Here is an 11508-nt window from a genome sequence, read left to right on the forward strand (position 1 = left end):
TATTTGTGTGGAGTTCTGCATTGGTACGTTCCAGTGAGACAGGGAGGCTATGGAGGGTACAGGTTCAGGGCATATTTCTGTGGAGTTCTGCATTGGTACGTTCCAGTGAGCCTGGGAGGTTATGGAGGGTACAGGTTCAGGGCATATTTGTGTGGAGTTCTGCATTGTTACGTTCCAGTGAGACAGGGAGGCTACGGAGGGTACAGGTTCAGGGCATATTTCTGTGGAGTTCTGCGTTGGTATGTTCCAGTGAGACAGGGAGTTTATGGAGGGTACAGGTTCAGGGCATATTTGTGTGGAGTTCTGCATTGTTACGTTCCAGTGAGACAGGGAGGCTACGGAGGGTACAGGTTCAGGGCATATTTCTGTGGAGTTCTGCATTGGTACGTTCCAGTGAGCCTGGGAGGTTATGGAGGGTACAGGTTCAGGGCATATTTGTGTGGAGTTCTGCATTGTTACGTTCCAGTGAGATTGGTAGGTTATGAAGGGGTACAGGTTCAGGGCATATTTCTGTGGAGTTCTGCATTGGTAGGTTCCAGTGAGACTGGGAGGTTATGGAGGGGTACAGGTTCAGGGCTTATTTGTGTGTAGTTCTGCATTGGTACGTTCCAGTGAGACAGGGAGGTTATGGATGGTACAGGTTCAGGGCATATTTGTGTGGAGTTCTGCATTGGTACGTTCCAGTGAGACAGGGAGGCTATGGAGGGTACAGGTTCAGGGCATATTTTAGTGTAGTTCTGCATTGGTACTTTCCAGTGAGACAGGGTGGTTATGCACGGTACAGGTTCAGGGCATATTTGAGTGGAGTTCTGCATTGGTGCGTTCCAGTGAGACAGGGAGGTTATGGAGGGGTACAGGGTCAGGGCATATTTGAGTGGAGTTCTGCATTTGTACGTTCCAGTGAGACAGGGAGGTTATGGAGGGGTACAGGTTCAGGGCATATTTGTTTGGAGTTCTGCATTGGTACGTTCCAGTGAGACAGGGATGTTATGAAGGGGTACAGGTTCAGGGCAAATTTGTGTGGAGTTCTGCATTGGTACGTTCCAGGGAGACAAGGAGGTTATGGGTGTGTACAGGTTCCGGGCATATTTGTGTGGAGTTCTGCATTGGTACTTTCCAGTGAGACAGGGAGGTTATGCACGGTACAGGTTCAGGGCATATTTGAGTGGAGTTCTGAATTGGTGCGTTCCAATGATACAGGGAGGTTATGGAGGGGTACAGGATCAGGGCATATTTGTGTGGAGTTATGCATTGGTACGTTCCAGTGAGACAGGGAGGTCATGGATGGTTACAGGTTTAGGGCAAATTTGTGTGGAGTTCTGCATTGGTACGTTCCAGTGAGATTGGTAGGTTATGAAGGGGTGCAGGTTCAGGGCATATTTGTGTGGAGTTCTGCATTGGTACGTTCCAGTGAGACAGGGAGGTTATGGAGGGGTACAGGTTCAGGGCATATTTGTGTGGAGTTCTGCATTGGTACGTTCCACTGAGCCTGGGAGTTTATGGAGGGGACAGGATAAGGGAATATTTGTGTGGAGTTCTGCATTGGTACGTTCCAGTGAGATTGGTAGGTTATGAAGGGGTACTGGTTCAGGGCATATTTGTGTGGAGTTCAGCAGTGGTACGTTCCATTGAGACCAGGAGGTTATGGTCGGGTACAGGTTCAGGGCATATTTGTGTGGAGTTCTTCATTGGTACTTTCCAGTGAGACAGGGAGGTTATGGAGGGTACCTGTTCATGGCATATTTGTGTGGAGTTCTGCAGTGGGACGATCCAAAGAGACAGTGAGGTTATGGACGGGTACAGGTTCAGGGCATATTTGTGTGGAGTTCTGCATTGGTACGTTCCAGTGAGACAGGGAGGTTATGGAGGGGTACAGGTTCAGGGCATATTTGTGTGGTGTTCTGCAATGGTACGTTCCAGTGAGACAGGGAGGTTATGCACGGTACAGAATCAGGGCATATTTGAGTGGAGTTCGGCATTGGTGCGTTCCAGTGAGACAGGGAGGTTATGGAGGGGTACAGGTTCACGGCATATTTGTGTGTAGTTCTGCGTTGGTACGTTCCAGTGAGACAGGGAGGTTTTGGAGCGTACAGGTTCAGGGCATATTTGTTTGGAGTTCTGCGTTGGTACGTTCCAGTGAGACAAGGAGCTTATGTGCGGGTAGATGTTCAGGGCATATTTGTGTGGTGTTCTGCAATGGTACGTTCCAGTGAGACTGGGAGGTTATGGAGGGGTACAGGTTCAGGGCATATTTGAGTGTAGTTCTGCATTTGTACGTTCCAGTGAGTCAGGGAGGTTATGGAGGGTGCATGTTCAGGGCATATTTGTGTGGAGTTCTGCATTGGTACGTTCCAGTGAGACAGGGAGGTTATGGAGGGGTACAGGTTCAGGGCAAATTTGTGTGGAGTTCTGCATTGGTGCGTTCCAGTGAGACAAGGAGGTTATGGGCGGGTACACGTTCAGGGCATATTTCTGTGGAATTCTGCATTGGTAATTTCCAGTGAGACAGGGAGGTTATGCACGGTACAGGATCAGGGCATATTTGAGTAGAGTTCTGCATTGGTACGTTCCAGTGAGACAGGGAGGTTATGGAGGGTACAGGTTCAGGGCATATTTGTGTGGAGTTCTGCAGTGGTACATTGCATTGAGACAAGTAGGGTATGGTCGGGTATAGGTTCAGGGCATATGTGTGTGTAGTTCTGCATTGGTACGTTCCAGTGAGACAGGGAGGTTATGGAGGGTACAGGTTCAGGGCATATTTGTGTGGCGTTCTGCATTGGTTCGTTCCACTGAGACAAGGAGGTTATGGGCTGGTACACGTTCAGGGCATACTTCTGTGGAATTCTGCATTGGTAATTTCCAGTGAGACAGGGAGTTTATGAAGGGTACAGGTTCAGGGCATATTTGTGTGGAGTTCTGCATTGGTATGTTCCAGTGAGACAGGGAGGTCATGGATGGTTACAGGTTCAGGGCATATTTGTGTGGAGTTCTGCATTGGTACGTTCCAGTGAGACAGGGAGGCTATGGAGGGTACAGGTTCAGGGCATATTTCTGTGGAGTTCTGCATTGGTACGTTCCAGTGAGCCTGGGAGGTTATGGAGGGTACAGGTTCAGGGCATATTTGTGTGGAGTTCTGCATTGTTACGTTCCAGTGAGAAAGGGAGGCTACGGAGGGTACAGGTTCAGGGCATATTTCTGTGGAGTTCTGCGTTGGTATGTTCCAGTGAGACAGGGAGTTTATGGAGGGTACAGGTTCAGGGCATATTTGTGTGGAGTTCTGCATTGTTACGTTCCAGTGAGACAGGGAGGCTACGGAGGGTACAGGTTCAGGGCATATTTCTGTGGAGTTCTGCATTGGTACGTTCCAGTGAGCCTGGGAGGTTATGGAGGGTACAGGTTCAGGGCATATTTGTGTGGAGTTCTGCATTGTTACGTTCCAGTGAGATTGGTAGGTTATGAAGGGGTACAGGTTCAGGGCATATTTCTGTGGAGTTCTGCATTGGTAGGTTCCAGTGAGACTGAGAGGTTATGGAGGGGTACAGGTTCAGGGCTTATTTGTGTGTAGTTCTGCATTGGTACGTTCCAGTGAGACAGGGAGGTTATGGATGGTACAGGTTCAGGGCATATTTGTGTGGAGTTCTGCATTGGTACGTTCCAGTGAGACAGGGAGGCTATGGAGGGTACAGGTTCAGGGCATATTTTAGTGTAGTTCTGCATTGGTACTTTCCAGTGAGACAGGGTGGTTATGCACGGTACAGGTTCAGGGCATATTTGAGTGGAGTTCTGCATTGGTGCGTTCCAGTGAGACAGGGAGGTTATGGAGGGGTACAGGGTCAGGGCATATTTGAGTGGAGTTCTGCATTTGTACGTTCCAGTGAGACAGGGAGGTTATGGAGGGGTACAGGTTCAGGGCATATTTGTTTGGAGTTCTGCATTGGTACGTTCCAGTGAGACAGGGATGTTATGAAGGGGTACAGGTTCAGGGCAAATTTGTGTGGAGTTCTGCATTGGTACGTTCCAGGGAGACAAGGAGGTTATGGGTGTGTACAGGTTCCGGGCATATTTGTGTGGAGTTCTGCATTGGTACTTTCCAGTGAGACAGGGAGGTTATGCACGGTACAGGTTCAGGGCATATTTGAGTGGAGTTCTGAATTGGTGCGTTCCAATGATACAGGGAGGTTATGGAGGGGTACAGGATCAGGGCATATTTGTGTGGAGTTATGCATTGGTACGTTCCAGTGAGACAGGGACGTCATGGATGGTTACAGGTTTAGGGCAAATTTGTGTGGAGTTCTGCATTGGTACGTTCCAGTGAGATTGGTAGGTTATGAAGGGGTGCAGGTCCAGGGCATATTTGTGTGGAGTTCTGCATTGGTACGTTCCAGTGAGACAGGGAGGTTATGGAGGGGTACAGGTTCAGGGCATATTTGTGTGGAGTTCTGCATTGGTACGTTCCACTGAGCCTGGGAGTTTATGGAGGGGACAGGATAAGGGAATATTTGTGTGGAGTTCTGCATTGGTACGTTCCAGTGAGATTGGTAGGTTATGAAGGGGTACTGGTTCAGGGCATATTTGTGTGGAGTTCAGCAGTGGTACGTTCCATTGAGACCAGGAGGTTATGGTCGGGTACAGGTTCAGGGCATATTTGTGTGGAGTTCTTCATTGGTACTTTCCAGTGAGACAGGGAGGTTATGGAGGGTACCTGTTCATGGCCTATTTGTGTGGAGTTCTGCAGTGGGACGATCCAAAGAGTCAGTGAGGTTATGGACGGGTACAGGTTCAGGGCATATTTGTGTGGAGTTCTGCATTGGTACGTTCCAGTGAGACAGGGAGGTTATGGAGGGGTACAGGTTCAGGGCATATTTGTGTGGTGTTCTGCAATGGTACGTTCCAGTGAGACAGGGAGGTTATGCACGGTACAGAATCAGGGCATATTTGAGTGGAGTTCGGCATTGGTGCGTTCCAGTGAGACAGGGAGGTTATGGAGGGGTACAGGTTCACGGCATATTTGTGTGTAGTTCTGCGTTGGTACGTTCCAGTGAGACAGGGAGGTTTTGGAGCGTACAGGTTCAGGGCATATTTGTTTGGAGTTCTGCGTTGGTACGTTCCAGTGAGACAAGGAGCTTATGTGCGGGTAGATGTTCAGGGCATATTTGTGTGGTGTTCTGCAATGGTACGTTCCAGTGAGACTGGGAGGTTATGGAGGGGTACAGGTTCAGGGCATATTTGAGTGTAGTTCTGCATTTGTACGTTCCAGTGAGTCAGGGAGGTTATGGAGGGTGCATGTTCAGGGCATATTTGTGTGGAGTTCTGCATTGGTACGTTCCAGTGAGACAGGGAGGTTATGGAGGGGTACAGGTTCAGGGCAAATTTGTGTGGAGTTCTGCATTGGTGCGTTCCAGTGAGACAAGGAGGTTATGGGCGGGTACACGTTCAGGGCATATTTCTGTGGAATTCTGCATTGGTAATTTCCAGTGAGACAGGGAGGTTATGCACGGTACAGGATCAGGGCATATTTGAGTGGAGTTCTGCATTGGTACGTTCCGGTGAGACAGGGAGGTTATGGAGGGTACAGGTTCAGGGCATATTTGTGTGGAGTTCTGCAGTGGTACATTGCATTGAGACAAGTAGGGTATGGTCGGGTATAGGTTCAGGGCATATGTGTGTGTAGTTCTGCATTGGTACGTTCCAGTGAGACAGGGAGGTTATGGAGGGTACAGGTTCAGGGCATATTTGTGTGGCGTTCTGCATTGGTTCGTTCCACTGAGACAAGGAGGTTATGGGCTGGTACACGTTCAGGGCATACTTCTGTGGAATTCTGCATTGGTAATTTCCAGTGAGACAGGGAGGTTATGCACGGTACAGGATCAGGGCATATTTGAGTGGAGTTCTGCATTGGTACGTTCCAGTGAGACAGGGAGGTTATGGAGGGTACAGGTTCAGGGCATATTTGTGTGGAGTTCAGCATTGGTACGTTCCAGTGAGACAGGGAGGTTATGGAGCGGTACAGGTTCAGGGCATATGTGTGTGTAGTTCTGCATTGGTACGTTCCAGTGAGACAGGGAGGTTATGGAGGGTACAGGTTCAGGGCATATTTGTGTGGCGTTCTGCATTGGTTCGTTCCAGTGAGACAAGGAGGTTATGGGCTGGTACACGTTCAGGGCATACTTCTGTGGAATTCTGCATTGGTAATTTCCAGTGAGACAGGGAGGTTATGCACGGTACAGGATCATGGCATATTTGAGTGGAGTTCTGCATTGGTACGTTCCAGTGAGACAGGGAGGTTATGGAGGGTACAGGTTCAGGGCATATTTGTGTGGAGTTCAGCAGTGGTACGTTCCATTGAGACCAGGAAGTTATGGTCGGGTACAGGTTCAGGGCATATTTGTGTGGAGTTCTTCATTGGTACTTTCCAGTGAGACAGGGAGGTTATGGAGGGTACCTGTTCATGGCATATTTGTGTGGAGTTCTGCAGTGGGACGATCCAATGAGACAGTGAGGTTATGGACGGGTACAGGTTCAGGGCATATTTGTGTGGAGTTCTGCATTGGTAAGTTCCAGTGAGACAGGGAGGTTATGGAGGGGTACAGGTTCAGGGCATATTTGTTTGGTGTTCTGCAATGGTACGTTCCAGTGAGACAGGGAGGTTATGCACGGTACAGAATCAGGGCATATTTGAGTGGAGTTCGGCATTGGTGCGTTCCAGTGAGACAGGGAGGTTATGGAGGGGTACAGGTTCACGGCATATTTGTGTGTAGTTCTGCATTGGTACGTTCCAGTGAGACAGGGAGGTTTTGGAGCGTACAAGTTCAGGGCATATTTGTTTGGAGTTCTGCGTTGGTACGTTCCAGTGAGACAAGGAGCTTATGTGCGGGTAGATGTTCAGGGCATATTTGTGTGGTGTTCTGAAATGGTACGTTCCAGTGAGACTGGGAGGTTATGGAGGGGTACAGGTTCAGGGCATATTTGAGTGTAGTTCTGCATTTGTACGTTCCAGTGAGACAGGGAGGTCATGGATGGTTACAGGTTCAGGGCATATTTGTGTGGAGTTCTGCATTGGTACGTTCCAGTGAGACAGGGAGGCTATGGAGGGTACAGGTTCAGGGCATATTTCTGTGGAGTTCTGCATTGGTACGTTCCAGTGAGCCTGGGAGGTTATGGAGGGTACAGGTTCAGGGCATATTTGTGTGGAGTTCTGCATTGTTACGTTCCAGTGAGACAGGGAGGCTACGGAGGGTACAGGTTCAGGGCATATTTCTGTGGAGTTCTGCGTTGGTATGTTCCAGTGAGACAGGGAGTTTATGGAGGGTACAGGTTCAGGGCATATTTGTGTGGAGTTCTGCATTGTTACGTTCCAGTGAGACAGGGAGGCTACGGAGGGTACAGGTTCAGGGCATATTTCTGTGGAGTTCTGCATTGGTACGTTCCAGTGAGCCTGGGAGGTTATGGAGGGTACAGGTTCAGGGCATATTTGTGTGGAGTTCTGCATTGTTACGTTCCAGTGAGATTGGTAGGTTATGAAGGGGTACAGGTTCAGGGCATATTTCTGTGGAGTTCTGCATTGGTAGGTTCCAGTGAGACTGAGAGGTTATGGAGGGGTACAGGTTCAGGGCTTATTTGTGTGTAGTTCTGCATTGGTACGTTCCAGTGAGACAGGGAGGTTATGGATGGTACAGGTTCAGGGCATATTTGTGTGGAGTTCTGCATTGGTACGTTCCAGTGAGACAGGGAGGCTATGGAGGGTACAGGTTCAGGGCATATTTTAGTGTAGTTCTGCATTGGTACTTTCCAGTGAGACAGGGTGGTTATGCACGGTACAGGTTCAGGGCATATTTGAGTGGAGTTCTGCATTGGTGCGTTCCAGTGAGACAGGGAGGTTATGGAGGGGTACAGGGTCAGGGCATATTTGAGTGGAGTTCTGCATTTGTACGTTCCAGTGAGACAGGGAGGTTATGGAGGGGTACAGGTTCAGGGCATATTTGTTTGGAGTTCTGCATTGGTACGTTCCAGTGAGACAGGGATGTTATGAAGGGGTACAGGTTCAGGGCAAATTTGTGTGGAGTTCTGCATTGGTACGTTCCAGGGAGACAAGGAGGTTATGGGTGTGTACAGGTTCCGGGCATATTTGTGTGGAGTTCTGCATTGGTACTTTCCAGTGAGACAGGGAGGTTATGCACGGTACAGGTTCAGGGCATATTTGAGTGGAGTTCTGAATTGGTGCGTTCCAATGATACAGGGAGGTTATGGAGGGGTACAGGATCAGGGCATATTTGTGTGGAGTTATGCATTGGTACGTTCCAGTGAGACAGGGACGTCATGGATGGTTACAGGTTTAGGGCAAATTTGTGTGGAGTTCTGCATTGGTACGTTCCAGTGAGATTGGTAGGTTATGAAGGGGTGCAGGTCCAGGGCATATTTGTGTGGAGTTCTGCATTGGTACGTTCCAGTGAGACAGGGAGGTTATGGAGGGGTACAGGTTCAGGGCATATTTGTGTGGAGTTCTGCATTGGTACGTTCCACTGAGCCTGGGAGTTTATGGAGGGGACAGGATAAGGGAATATTTGTGTGGAGTTCTGCATTGGTACGTTCCAGTGAGATTGGTAGGTTATGAAGGGGTACTGGTTCAGGGCATATTTGTGTGGAGTTCAGCAGTGGTACGTTCCATTGAGACCAGGAGGTTATGGTCGGGTACAGGTTCAGGGCATATTTGTGTGGAGTTCTTCATTGGTACTTTCCAGTGAGACAGGGAGGTTATGGAGGGTACCTGTTCATGGCATATTTGTGTGGAGTTCTGCAGTGGGACGATCCAAAGAGTCAGTGAGGTTATGGACGGGTACAGGTTCAGGGCATATTTGTGTGGAGTTCTGCATTGGTACGTTCCAGTGAGACAGGGAGGTTATGGAGGGGTACAGGTTCAGGGCATATTTGTGTGGTGTTCTGCAATGGTACGTTCCAGTGAGACAGGGAGGTTATGCACGGTACAGAATCAGGGCATATTTGAGTGGAGTTCGGCATTGGTGCGTTCCAGTGAGACAGGGAGGTTATGGAGGGGTACAGGTTCACGGCATATTTGTGTGTAGTTCTGCGTTGGTACGTTCCAGTGAGACAGGGAGGTTTTGGAGCGTACAGGTTCAGGGCATATTTGTTTGGAGTTCTGCGTTGGTACGTTCCAGTGAGACAAGGAGCTTATGTGCGGGTAGATGTTCAGGGCATATTTGTGTGGTGTTCTGCAATGGTACGTTCCAGTGAGACTGGGAGGTTATGGAGGGGTACAGGTTCAGGGCATATTTGAGTGTAGTTCTGCATTTGTACGTTCCAGTGAGTCAGGGAGGTTATGGAGGGTGCATGTTCAGGGCATATTTGTGTGGAGTTCTGCATTGGTACGTTCCAGTGAGACAGGGAGGTTATGGAGGGGTACAGGTTCAGGGCAAATTTGTGTGGAGTTCTGCATTGGTGCGTTCCAGTGAGACAAGGAGGTTATGGGCGGGTACACGTTCAGGGCATATTTCTGTGGAATTCTGCATTGGTAATTTCCAGTGAGACAGGGAGGTTATGCACGGTACAGGATCAGGGCATATTTGAGTGGAGTTCTGCATTGGTACGTTCCGGTGAGACAGGGAGGTTATGGAGGGTACAGGTTCAGGGCATATTTGTGTGGAGTTCTGCAGTGGTACATTGCATTGAGACAAGTAGGGTATGGTCGGGTATAGGTTCAGGGCATATGTGTGTGTAGTTCTGCATTGGTACGTTCCAGTGAGACAGGGAGGTTATGGAGGGTACAGGTTCAGGGCATATTTGTGTGGCGTTCTGCATTGGTTCGTTCCACTGAGACAAGGAGGTTATGGGCTGGTACACGTTCAGGGCATACTTCTGTGGAATTCTGCATTGGTAATTTCCAGTGAGACAGGGAGGTTATGCACGGTACAGGATCAGGGCATATTTGAGTGGAGTTCTGCATTGGTACGTTCCAGTGAGACAGGGAGGTTATGGAGGGTACAGGTTCAGGGCATATTTGTGTGGAGTTCAGCATTGGTACGTTCCAGTGAGACAGGGAGGTTATGGAGCGGTACAGGTTCAGGGCATATGTGTGTGTAGTTCTGCATTGGTACGTTCCAGTGAGACAGGGAGGTTATGGAGGGTACAGGTTCAGGGCATATTTGTGTGGCGTTCTGCATTGGTTCGTTCCAGTGAGACAAGGAGGTTATGGGCTGGTACACGTTCAGGGCATACTTCTGTGGAATTCTGCATTGGTAATTTCCAGTGAGACAGGGAGGTTATGCACGGTACAGGATCATGGCATATTTGAGTGGAGTTCTGCATTGGTACGTTCCAGTGAGACAGGGAGGTTATGGAGGGTACAGGTTCAGGGCATATTTGTGTGGAGTTCAGCAGTGGTACGTTCCATTGAGACCAGGAAGTTATGGTCGGGTACAGGTTCAGGGCATATTTGTGTGGAGTTCTTCATTGGTACTTTCCAGTGAGACAGGGAGGTTATGGAGGGTACCTGTTCATGGCATATTTGTGTGGAGTTCTGCAGTGGGACGATCCAATGAGACAGTGAGGTTATGGACGGGTACAGGTTCAGGGCATATTTGTGTGGAGTTCTGCATTGGTAAGTTCCAGTGAGACAGGGAGGTTATGGAGGGGTACAGGTTCAGGGCATATTTGTTTGGTGTTCTGCAATGGTACGTTCCAGTGAGACAGGGAGGTTATGCACGGTACAGAATCAGGGCATATTTGAGTGGAGTTCGGCATTGGTGCGTTCCAGTGAGACAGGGAGGTTATGGAGGGGTACAGGTTCACGGCATATTTGTGTGTAGTTCTGCATTGGTACGTTCCAGTGAGACAGGGAGGTTTTGGAGCGTACAAGTTCAGGGCATATTTGTTTGGAGTTCTGCGTTGGTACGTTCCAGTGAGACAAGGAGCTTATGTGCGGGTAGATGTTCAGGGCATATTTGTGTGGTGTTCTGAAATGGTACGTTCCAGTGAGACTGGGAGGTTATGGAGGGGTACAGGTTCAGGGCATATTTGAGTGTAGTTCTGCATTTGTACGTTCCAGTGAGTCAGGGAGGTTATGGAGGGTGCAGGTTCAGGGCATATTTGTGTGGAGTTCTGCATTGGTACGTTCCAGTGAGACAGGGAGGTTATGGTGGGGTACAGGTTCAGGGCAAATTTGTGTGGAGTTCTGCATTGGTGCGTTCCAGTGACACAAGGAGGTTATGGGCGGGTACACGTTCAGGGCATATTTCTGTGGAATTCTGCATTGGTAATTTCCAGTGAGACAGGGAGGTTATGCACGGTAAAGGATCAGGCATATTTGAGTGGAGTTCTGCATTGGTACGTTCCAGTGAGACAGGGAGGTTATGGAGGGGTACAGGTTCAGGGCAAATTTGTGTGGAGTTCTGCATTGGTGCGTTCCAGTGAGACAAGGAGGTTATGGGCGGGTACAGGTTCAGGGCATATTTGTGTGGAGTTCTGCATTGGTACGTTCCAGTGAGACAGGGAGGT

The sequence above is a fragment of the Hemitrygon akajei genome, unplaced genomic scaffold, assembly GCF_048418815.1.
Source record: "Hemitrygon akajei unplaced genomic scaffold, sHemAka1.3 Scf000098, whole genome shotgun sequence".
NCBI lineage: Eukaryota > Metazoa > Chordata > Chondrichthyes > Myliobatiformes > Dasyatidae > Hemitrygon > Hemitrygon akajei.